General features: G+C 40.2%; 1 protein-coding gene and 1 long non-coding RNA gene across 2 annotated transcripts in view; one reads left to right on the forward strand and one right to left on the reverse strand.

Annotated features, from left to right (window-relative positions):
• The window catches only part of RAB30 (RAB30, member RAS oncogene family), a 74,626-nt gene extending 69,320 nt beyond the window's left edge, over positions 1-5,306 (reverse strand). Inside the window, exon 1 of the mRNA XM_004763475.3 lies at positions 5,083-5,306. The gene's annotated coding sequence lies outside the window, so the exon portion shown is untranslated. The remainder of the gene's footprint in view (positions 1-5,082) is intronic.
• A 97-nt stretch (positions 5,307-5,403) lies between these two features.
• On the forward strand, positions 5,404-7,693 carry LOC106006924. Its single transcript, XR_001181268.2, has 2 exons — positions 5,404-5,579; positions 6,514-7,693. It is a non-coding gene; the product is annotated as an uncharacterized LOC106006924 (long non-coding RNA).
• Positions 7,694-11,259: the final 3,566 nt, after the last annotated feature.

Below are 11,259 nucleotides of genomic sequence, written 5' to 3' on the forward strand. Positions count from 1 at the left end.
CCTATACAATTCAAAAGTGTGAGACCCATTGATTTAAGGAACTCTATACAATTTTAAAATAATTTTTTGAGAAACTAACTTGAATAAAGGAAGTTCAGTCCAAAAAGAAACCAGATCTGAAATATTTCTGAATTTTCCTATAAGTCATCTATATAACACCTCAAAGGGTGCAGGTCTCAGGAATACATTTTAATGAATTTGTTAAAAGAGTTTCACATTTGACACTTTCATTACTAAATACCCTCTTCCAGTGCATTGATACTTCCTTTGAATGGACACTCAGTGACTTAAGTTAATATATTCAATCAACAAATATTCGGAGCCCCTAATGGGACTTTTTTTTTTTTTTTAAAGATTTTATTTATTTATTTGACAGACAGAGATCACAAGTAGGCAGAGAGGCAGGGAGAGAGAGAGGGAAGCAGGCTTCCTGCGGAGCAGAGAGCCCGATGCGGGGCTCGATCCCAGGACCCTGAGATCATGACCCGAGCCGAAGGCAGCAGCCCAAACCACTGGGCCACCCAGGCGCCCCTTTAATGGGACTTTTTAAAAAAAAAAAATTTATTTATTTATTTGGCAGAGAGAGAGCACAAACACACCCAGGGAAGTAGCAGGCTCTCCAATGAGCAGGGAGCTCAATGTGGAACTTGATCCCAGAGCCCTGGGATCATGACCTGAGCAGAAGGCAGACACTTAACTGACTGAGCCACCTAGGTGCCCCATACTCCATATAAGTTGTATAATATGTCTGTCTGGAATTTCAAACTGAACATGGCTAAAAGTCCCTCCTTTTTAAACAAACAAACAAAAATCTGGTCTCTTCTCCAGTGTTCTCTTTTGCATTCCCAGTTGCTCAAGGAAAGATTCAAGTCATCTTTAGTCCCCCTTCTCCCTATCCCCACATCCAATCAATCAGTAATCTTATCAATTATATTCTTCAAGTTTTGCCTCTCTCTAATCTCTTTCCTCCTCTCCAAGCCCTCTGCCCCCACCCTAGATCCAAGCCACCATTACTCCTCACATAGACGAGGAGAATTACTTGCTACTTGTCCTCCACACATTGACTTTGGCCAATCCTCTCCTCCAATCTCTTCCTCACTTAACAGCCAAGATGATGTTTTTCATATCATTCTACATAAATAATTCACCTAGCTATTCAAAGCCCTTTATTAGGTTCTTATTGCTCTTAGGATAAAGACCAAAATTCACATGAGGCTCAGAAAACTGCCCACTCTCTAAACTCTGCTCACCTCTCCCGCCCAGTCTGGCCTCTCTCCTCCAGCTCTGCTCCCATATACTGACTGACCTCCTTTCAAATCTTCAATTTACTACTCTTCCTTTTGTACTTTGAACATGCAGTTTCCCTTGTCAGAAATCCTCTTTGTCTCCCTGCAAGCACCTCTCATTCCCAACCTAAATTACTTCCACTCACTCTTCAAGTTTCTTGAAGTGCCACCTCCCACAGGAAACCTTTCTTGATTTCCCGAAACAAGGTGAAAGTACCAGTGAGGCAGTCCTATTCCCCTATATAGTATATCCCCTTTTGATAGTAACATTCATCACACTATGATTACTTGTCCAATGATTGTCTCTCTATTAGAATAGAAACTCCATGAGGGCTGGGAAAGCTTCTCTTTCTTTCTCCTCTTTTTTCTAAGATTTAATTTATTTATTTAGAGAGAAAGAGTACACACGTGCATGAACAAGCAAGGGGAGGGGCAGTGGGAGAAGGAGAAAGAATATCAAGCAGGCTCCACACGGAGGGCAGATCCATCTCACAGCCCTGAGCTCATGACCTGAGCCAACATCAAGAGTCAGGCATTTAACCGACTGAGTCACCCAGTCACCCTGGGAAGCTTCTCTTCCAACTGATGTATCCATAGTTCTTAAAACACACTAGCTGCTCAATTAATATTTGTCATCAAGTTTATGGGCTGGGAACAAACTGTAGCAGGTTATGCCATGCGAACAATTAAACCAAGAGGCAAGGATCATTATCCATTTGCAAAAATGTAAACAGAGGCAGAAAAGAAATGCATATTTATTCAAGGTCACAGACATAGTGATGGGTACAAATCTAACCGATCATTCAGCTCATTTGTCCCCACAAAACACTAAACAGCTTGGGTAGGGGGACGGAGCATTTTAGAATAAGAAAAATAGGAATGAGAAGGGGGTGAGAGAGAGGCTTCGAAAGACAACTTCTCAATCTGCCTGTCACAGTAGTTGCCTCCATACCAAAAACAGTTAGACTCTCTATGCCTGGAAAAGCATTAAATGAGTTAAACACAACCACCACCACACCTTTGTCCTCTAGAGAACAAATAAAATTCTTTTCAGCCACAAAGAAGACATCACCGGAGGGAACACTGTTGCCACTCCAAGTGTCTTCAAAAAAAGCAAATGGGCAGTTTGGCCACCTGGATTGCTCCTCAGCAATCAACAGAAAAGATGGCCTTCCCGCCACTTACCGGAGCAAAAATCAGGGAAAGAAAAAGTATAAAATGAGAAAGAAGCCCTTCAAAGTCTTCTTTTTCTTTAGGAATTAAGAGAACAGTTCATGTAAAGCACTTGCTGTTTTTGAGTTTTTACATATTTAAGTAATCTCTATACACCCAACGTGGGGCTCAAACTCACAATCCCAAGATCAAGAATCACATGCTCTTTCTCCTGAGCCAGCCAGGTACCCCTCATAGAAAGCATTTTAAAACATTGCTAACGCACTGGCAGTTATTTTTTTTAAAGCATTTAAAAAAATTCTTATTTATTTTTTAAATTTCTTTTCAGTATTCCAAAGTTCATTGTGTATGCACCACACCCAGAGCTCCACCCAATACATGCCCTCCATAATACCCATCACTAGGCTCACCCAACCTCCCACCCTCCCCAAACCCCTCAGTTTGTTTCTTAGAGTCCACAGTCTCTCACGGTTTGTCTCCCCCTCTGATTTCCCCCCAACTCCCTTCTCCTCTCCATCTCCCCATGTCCTCCATGTTATTCCTTATGCTCCACAAATAAGCGCAACCATATGATAATTGACTCTCTCTGCTTGACTTATTTCCATTCTTAATACAGGTACCAATGAAAACTACAGTGACATAGGCTCAACTGCAACACTGCATTGCCCACAAGCTGCTGAGGCCAAATGATGTCCATTACAGAAACGACAGAGCAGGCCAAAGGCTCAGGCTTGTTGCTGCTCATCCTGCCTAGCACCCACTGCAAGAAAAAGAAAAAAAAAAAGTCAAAGCTTCTAAGAGGACTCTCTGGAATAAATACTCACACAGTCCACCTTTACCCTGGAGTTTCTGGGTGAGGTAGAGAAGGGGTGGGGAAGGTATTCAGAGATTGGAAAAAGACTTAGAGTGACTTGACATATTGGTGAGAAGAGGGAAATTTTGAAACAGAGGAAAAGTGAGAATTGTAAATGGAGAAACAGGGAAAGAAACTGAAAGAACTTCAACAGACATAGAGGGGTGGGGCAGGGAAGGTATAGGCAAAAAACGGTAAGGTACCCAGGAGAATTGACAATAAGCATCAGAGAAGTAGAAGGAAGCAAAGCCAGGCAGTCTTTTCCCAAATCCCAAAGCTGCTCATTGCATCTCAATAAATCACTCTACTACAAAGCCCATACAATGGACTGTCCTTTGCATTCAGTAACAAGCAGCATTTAACGAAGCATCACCCAGCTGCAACTTTGGAGACCTAAGGGTCTGAACTGAAAATGAAAAAAATGTGTTCGGCAGCAGAAGGCAACCAGGAATGACTTTCACCCAATTTCTGAACTGCCTATAAAGAGGTTTGGCAATTTAGAGTTAAGCATAAAATGCTTTGGCATTTCTCCTTCTTTTGACATTCCATGAGGGGGTGTGGTTGACCCCAAGTCCATTCATTTCCAAGGTTGTAGATCTCTCGGCTAAGACTGGCCCCATCTGTTCTGGAGTTAGCCAGCTGTTTATCCCAAAGTAACATTTATTGCACTAATCATCCTAATAACTCTTACAAGAGCCAAAATCACACAAGCCAGAATGCTTTCTGTCCTATTAAATGTGTCAGTTCGCTTAAAAACAAACCCCCCCCCCAAAAAAAACCAAAAGACCCCCACTTCTCTGCTCCTTGGTTCCCCTAGCCAGGATCACTCTTCCTTTCAGAAGATACCTTTCGGGTACCTTTCAGTAACGGCAAATGAAGGTTAACAGTGCTTCTAACTTTTCCTTTCCCTAATGCGTTAGAACGAACCAGGGTTTCCCTAATCCGTTCTCCAAACCGTTAGTTGTGACTGGTGATTGTGCCTCACGAAAAGACAGCTCATTATGGTACCATTGTCAGTGGCAAGGAGCCTACTGCAACATCATTTAAAACACTCACACGAGCTCCACTTCCAAACAATCCTGCAGTGGGAAGAAGAAAAACACTTAACAAAAATGCTCCTTCCAGCAGCCTAAGAGAAGCTTCCCCAGACACGTGAAATGTTTCTGACTAGCAGGGAGTGCACCAGTAAAGGACACTGTCACCTCAAATCAGCAGAAAAGGCGAGACAAATGACACACACACACACACACACACACACATAAAATAGAGCACCACAAAACTTAACCTACTCAGAAGCACGCTCATCTTAAAAATAAATAGCGTGTGCTTGCCCAAGCGACACAGGAATGTTCTAAAGTAGTGCAACCACATGAAATCACTGTCTCCATTTCTCCCCACGCATCACCCCTTCCCACTCAAACCTCAGCACTCGGGGCCGTATGTGACAGGACTGCAGTCCCCCACCTCTGCCTTTTTCTGATTTTCCAAGAGCGCTTCCCAACATCTTTCCCAGCCCAGCCCCCCTCTCTAATCCTCAAAAAGGTTGAGGGGAGTTGCGACTAGGGAATCGGCAGCAATCGGTCCTCCCGCGGGGGAAGGTTGCTAGAGTTGGTCTTTGCAGTGACCCAAATTGCACAGAGCTTTTTCACTTAGCAGCACTTTCGAACACCTCTCCAGTCCTCCCGCCCCCATTGCCCCAAAAGAAAGCCTTGAGAATTCAGCGGGAGGAATAACTTGGTAGAACCATTTGAATAAATCACTTCAACTCACCTGGTTTGGGATATTTCTCCCCACCCCAGGCATAAACAGAAATGATGTGCGAATGAGTCACGCAGGCAAGTGAACGTGTTGCGATGTCCTAAGTCCAAGGGCTGGAGTCAGTCCTTGCCCTGGTGCTGCTGTTACTCTTAGCTCAGCTGGAGCAAGCGGCAATCGCAAGCCCAGCAGCAGCAGGGGGGTGGATAGACCGTAGCACAATGAATGCAGTGGGGTTTTTGCAATGACATCATCCCTCTGTCCGAAAGGCCCCAATAGCCATGCTCAGGAGCCGTGCATTCTGGGAATCGTAGTCTTCTAAAGGCTTGGTGGGACACCGAGGCCACCGCGGGAACTACAATGCCCAAAATGCGCCAAGATCAGACGCGCCCAGAGTGGGCCAAAGAAGCGAAGGGGTCTCGGGCGCCATGTTAGGAGTACCGGGAACAGTCCGCGGAGCCTGGCCGAGGTTTTAGGCAGCGCGCGAGCCGAATGGTGGTGCGGTGGGGACGGTGAGGTGGAGCATAAACGGGTTGGAGAGCCTAGGGCCCAAACATGGGGACCCGGGAGCGGACGCGGCAACTGGGGACAAATTGTAGGGTGGGTCCGGCTGGAGGCAGTATCCAGAGGCCCACTGGGCCTCGGCCTTAAGGTCCAGCAGGTTGTATAGACACCCTATCCGTTCTCGTCCTTTTTCTTATTAAGGGATTGAGGGAATCTGTTTACTTCTGAGCCCAGAGCATCACTTAGGCTGACTAATAGGATCCTCGGAAGCGTTGGCGTCTTGTTTGGGCTGCGGGGACCCTGGACGGCGACCCTTCTCACTTCGGTCTGAAAAGCCAGCTTCCACCCACGGAGTTGGGTTATTCCTCCTATTTTTTTTTTTTTAATCTTTTTGTCACTTATATTCCAGCCTTCCTTACCCCTCCGCAAGGTTTCGTACCCTCACTGGTTTTTCATAAAGGAATGATTTGCCAGAAGGGTCCAAAGAAATCAGTGTTGACACGAGTAACTAAGCTGGAAGGGGACGGTGCTGTGGCGCCCCGGTTAAGAAAAGATTAAGAGAGGTCTAAGGGAGTATCTCCCGGTTTAAAATGCCAGGGATATTATTGACGATAGCCCTATGGACAGCTGGCGGTCGGTTTCGAAGTAACGTGGGGTCTTGGATAAACTTAAGAGTGTATGCTAAAATATTGAGAAGATAGGATGTTCATTAGCATGGACCACCAACTTACTTTAAAAATAAAGTTAGTGTTAAAAAAAAATAAAAATAGAGTTAATGTTAATTTGTGGTACTCCATATATACGATTACCTTAAGTAATTTTTTTTAACTAACTGAAACCAGAGTCCCTGGTCTTCAAGTTACCTTGGGCAGTATCAAATGAACTGTATTTTTTTTTCCAATTGTGTTACTAAAACAATGCTGTGTGTTTGTTCTTTTTCAGAGTCTGTCTACACTATGAAAGATGGAAAATTTCTTCCTGAGGGTGTCTGAAGGGTTAAAAATACGATACATATTTTGTTTTTCTCCACCGTTATTCGGAAAACAAAATTATTAACTTGTTACTTTGGGTCATTAAGGATATGCCTTTCGTCTCTCTGTTAGTAGTTAGTAATATTACAGCTGATGGATGGATTCTCCTATCTGGAGAAGCTAGGCAGAGTGATTAAAAATAATAAAACATGGTAGAAATAGTCTTTCAGATGTATACAAATGATAACTACAAAAACTTAGAAGAATCATCTTCTGTCCTGTTTCTGGGAACAAGTCACAAGATGAAAGGCTTTGTTTCATTTTTAACAGAGGTAACATGTGTTAGTCTCATTTATCTGTGCAGTACAACAATGGGAAAGGCTCATACAAATATTTCTCTTATTCAGAACCACCTTCTTTTCAAATAATCATGGTAAGTATAGGAAAGGGAATGAAATGTTTGCTGTTTTCTTTCAGACCTTCAGTATAACTGTAGAAGTGTTTTGCATTTAACAGAGAGAAAACAGTGGACAGCTTTGCATTTAGCTTAGTTTCAAACTCTTTTTTAATTATTTTTAGGGATTGGTGGTTCACTGGTATGTCTTGTTTTACAAATCTGTAGTGAATCTTGTTCATGGTGTAAAATATTTCTTTATATAAGCAGTAACCTGCATCTGATTACCTGTGGAAGACAGATTTTTGGGAGTGAGGGCAGATTGCTTACAAATCTCGTAGGTGAGAAACTAGACCTATATAATGCAGTGATTTCTATAATTTATAATTTGTCATATGTTTGGGTAGTTTGGAGTTATTCCAGGCTTATATCCAGTGGACATCTAATTAATGAAATAAAACATCTAATTTTTTTTTTAAAGTTCAGTGATTTAACCTTTAACCTTTAGGGCAGAAATTGTGCATTCTTCCTTAGAAATTTTATTTACCAAGTTAATATTTAAGGAGTTGGTGATACCAGCTTCTAAAAGAATAACCTTAGTGTCCCAGAGAAAACACTGGGTTAGGAAAACTGAAAAGTGGGATTAAGAATGCCTTTAGGGTATAAAGCAATTTACGTTCTTTTCATCTAAGAAAAGAATTAGGGTGTTGGTTTGTATTACAATTATAGGTAGCTCATTAAAGTGTATTGAGTCATTTGCTCTTCCAGCAATTTTTTCAACAGTGTTGTGTCAGGATCACCTCTAAAAATATTTAACTATCGTTCACTCATCCCAGTTGAATTATTCTGCCAGGTTGGAACAATTTATTCTCTATTTTCAAAACTGAGTGAATGTACAGGGGTAGGGTACAGTTGTCCTCTACATCCTGTATTTGTGTTTATTGTGGTGGATTACACTAATAACAAAAGTTTAGGCAAAGATTTTAGTTTCACAACTAATTATACCCACAAATGAATTCTGAAAATGTATAGATGAGGAAATGATTTGTACATCAGTTTGTACATTGGTGAGGAGGTGGGAGAGATTTCAGTTTAGCCTTATGAGTACTGTGATATCTGACTTACCTAGATATTTCTGAGACTGAGAGTTTAGCATAATACCAAGAAAGTCGTGATAAGAGACACCTACCCAAGTAAGAGCTCATGCTATCACAAGATTATGGTAAAGCTATTCAAAAATGTAAAAGAATCAAGTACCTAGAAGCAATAAGGTACTAGGATTTTCTGAAAATACTTTTTTTTTTAACTCCTCTCCTTGCCCTGAATCCTAAATTTTTTAAATTATTGATGTTATCTTAGTATTCTTGATATTTAGGTAAATGATATGCAATGGAGCGTCTTTTTAGCCCCAAATCCTTTGATTTCAGTACTGAATTTGTCTGTGGTCTCTGCTTTGAAAATCCTTTAACATTATGTCATGTATGTCTGCTAAAGAAAAAATACAAGATCCAAGAGGACAAGCATTTGAAATGATTAAAGCAGCCCTATCATTCAGGCCCTTAATGGATCCATCTTTAGAGGACCGGAGCCCTCTTGGATGTGGAATATGAAGACTGACTTTAGTATTTTGAGGAATGTTGGCCTGGATTCTGCTGCTTCAGTTTGAAATCTAAAGTGGCTTGCTCAGTTTCACAGCCATTCATAATCTTCTAAGCCTCATTGATAATAGCAGCCTCTGTAAGGATGTTAGTAAAGATTAAACAAAATAATCTATGTAAAGCACTTAGCAAAGGACTTTGAAACATGTAAATTGTGGATTTTTTTTTTAACAGTTGGGTAGACTACTTTTTTATTGGCTGTTTTTAAAAATTAGCCACAGAGTAGTTAGAGCCCCAAGGACAAGGATTAATTTAGATATATTCTTCCAACAGTTAAGTCAAATTTGTGTGACCAAGTTCCTAACAAAATACAGTTCCATTTCTTCCTTTCATATGGTGATACAGGGCTACAATCTTTTTCAGCCCATACTACTAAAGTTAATGTAAAATGCCTGTTACTGAGTTATGTTCCTAAGAGATGATAGTTGTGCTTGAGTGACTAAAAAGTTTAAAAAATTTAAAGTTTAAATTAAAAGTTAAGGACACCTGGGTGGCTCAGTGGGTTAAGCCGCTGCCTTCGGCTCAGGTCATGATCTCAGGGTCCTGGGATCGAGTACCGCATTGGGCTCTCTGCTCCACGGGGAGCCTGCTTCCTCCTCTCTCTCTGCCTGCCTCTCTGCCTACTTGTGATCTCTCTCTGTCAAATAAATAAATAAAATCTTTAAAAAAAAAATTAAAAGTTTAAAAAGTTACATAGTAACAATTTCATTGTTAAACACTTGTATACATATGTAGCTTGAAGAAGTCCCAAGTCAATTATGAAAATCAGGTTCTGTCTTCATTGAGAATCACTGTATTGTATTCCCTTAAAATGATTTGCTGACTTATGAAAAATGTTAGAATTGTTTCATATCTTAAAGTTCTAAAGTAATGCTTTTTCTATTCCAAGCTATGAAATTTGAGAGAACAGCTCTATTGTCTGCCCTTTTGTATCTCTTTTCCAAAATAGAATTAATTTTTTTACCTATCAGAAATGAAATGTCAGTAACCCAAAGGTGATATAGACCCAGTAGTTAAATTAAAAATTACTCTAACCTGATCAGAGTTGAGACAAGCAAACTTAAAGGGGAAGAAAACATTTTTACCAAAAGGTATCTTTTCAGACTCACCTTAGATTAAGTTAGATATTTTCTAGTGTACATTCTTAGTAGTGAAAACAAATAAGCATGAGGTGCAGAGTTTAGCAATTGGACTTTCTCTAGGGGAGATCTTCACTCATTCTGCAAACTTTAATCCTTATTTTCCACTTTGACTTAATATTCAGGAAACTAAAATGTATGTTTTCTAGTCTTAGTTGATGCATTGTGTTTGTAACAAATTGGCATAATTTTAGCTGCTGGATTTTATAGGCCACTGAAGGTAAATGCAGTAAATATCCCCAGGTCAGCATTTAAAATATAAATGTCCATAGTTAATGATTAACCCGAAAAATGAGCCCTGTTTATCCTATGATTCTGTTTTTTTAATTTTTAATAGAGTAATAATGTTATTTGCAGTTAACTTTTATGTTACCACTTCTGCAACTGCTTTATTTCATCCTGTGTTTGGGTAATTGTAGCACTAGAAGGTATTTCTTTGTAAGAGTTTAAGTATGTGAAGATGAATTTAATCAAATATAAATGTTTACGAATATAAAGCCTTTTAAGGAAACTGCAGAGATGTGCAGTTGTAAGCAGTTATGCAAGTGGGCATGTACTTAAAATTCTTAACTTGATATAGAGGCTTTTGAGGATGCTGTGTGGATTTGAACTTGATATAAAGGGTTAATCCTCAATGAGTTGTATCTTAAAACCTTTTAGGGGGCACCTGGGTGGCTCAGTGGGTTAAAGCCTCTGCCTTCGGCTTGGGTCATGATCCCAAGTCCTGGGATCGAGCCCCGAGTCGGGCTCTCTGCTCAGCCTTCCTCTCTCTCTGCCTGCCTCTCTGCCTATTTGTCATCTCTGCCTGTCAAATAAGTAAATAAAATCTTAAAAAAAAAAACCTTTTAGGAAATGTTCATCAGTTACCCCCTTAACACCTTAACAGTCCTGATTTGATGAATTTAGCACATAGGTGTTTATCAAATTGAGTAGCTTGGGGACTTGTTTGAGCTACTTCACCACCAGAAGATAAAAATTAGCAGCTATAATCTTTGATATAACCTAAGTGACAATTTTTTTCAACACATTGAGCAAAAAACCTCAGATTTCCTCCTTATTATCCTCTTGCTGTAGACTTTTAGTCATTAGTATGGTATCAAGTGGGATCTTATAGTTTCTATGTAATTGTTCCCATCGAACTGGCTGTTGTTTATTCTCTTAGTCAATGTCAGTATATTTAGAGTGACTTTGTGTCTCATAGTATTTTATATACAAGACAAAAATAGAGAAAAGCTTTAATTTTTTAAAGTTTTGACACAGGATGAAATAAAGCAGTTGCAGAAGTGGTAACATAAAAGTTAACTGCAAATAACATTGACATACTTAGTAGAGCACTTACATTGTGATTAAATAGCATCTTACGTAAGTGTAGTGATAAATAACCTTTACCAGTCTTCTGCTATTTCTGTGGAATACTTGAGTAATAATAGTATGGTGCATTTACTCTGTTTCAACAATTGTGAATGTGGTGAAAGTTAAGTGCTAATTTTTGGTAATGAATTTTATGTTTATCACCTTTTGCATTT

Source organism: Mustela putorius, unplaced genomic scaffold (genome assembly GCF_011764305.1).
Source record: "Mustela putorius furo isolate JIRA1106 unplaced genomic scaffold, ASM1176430v1.1 tig00003987_pilon_pilon_pilon, whole genome shotgun sequence".
Classification (NCBI taxonomy): domain Eukaryota; kingdom Metazoa; phylum Chordata; class Mammalia; order Carnivora; family Mustelidae; genus Mustela; species Mustela putorius.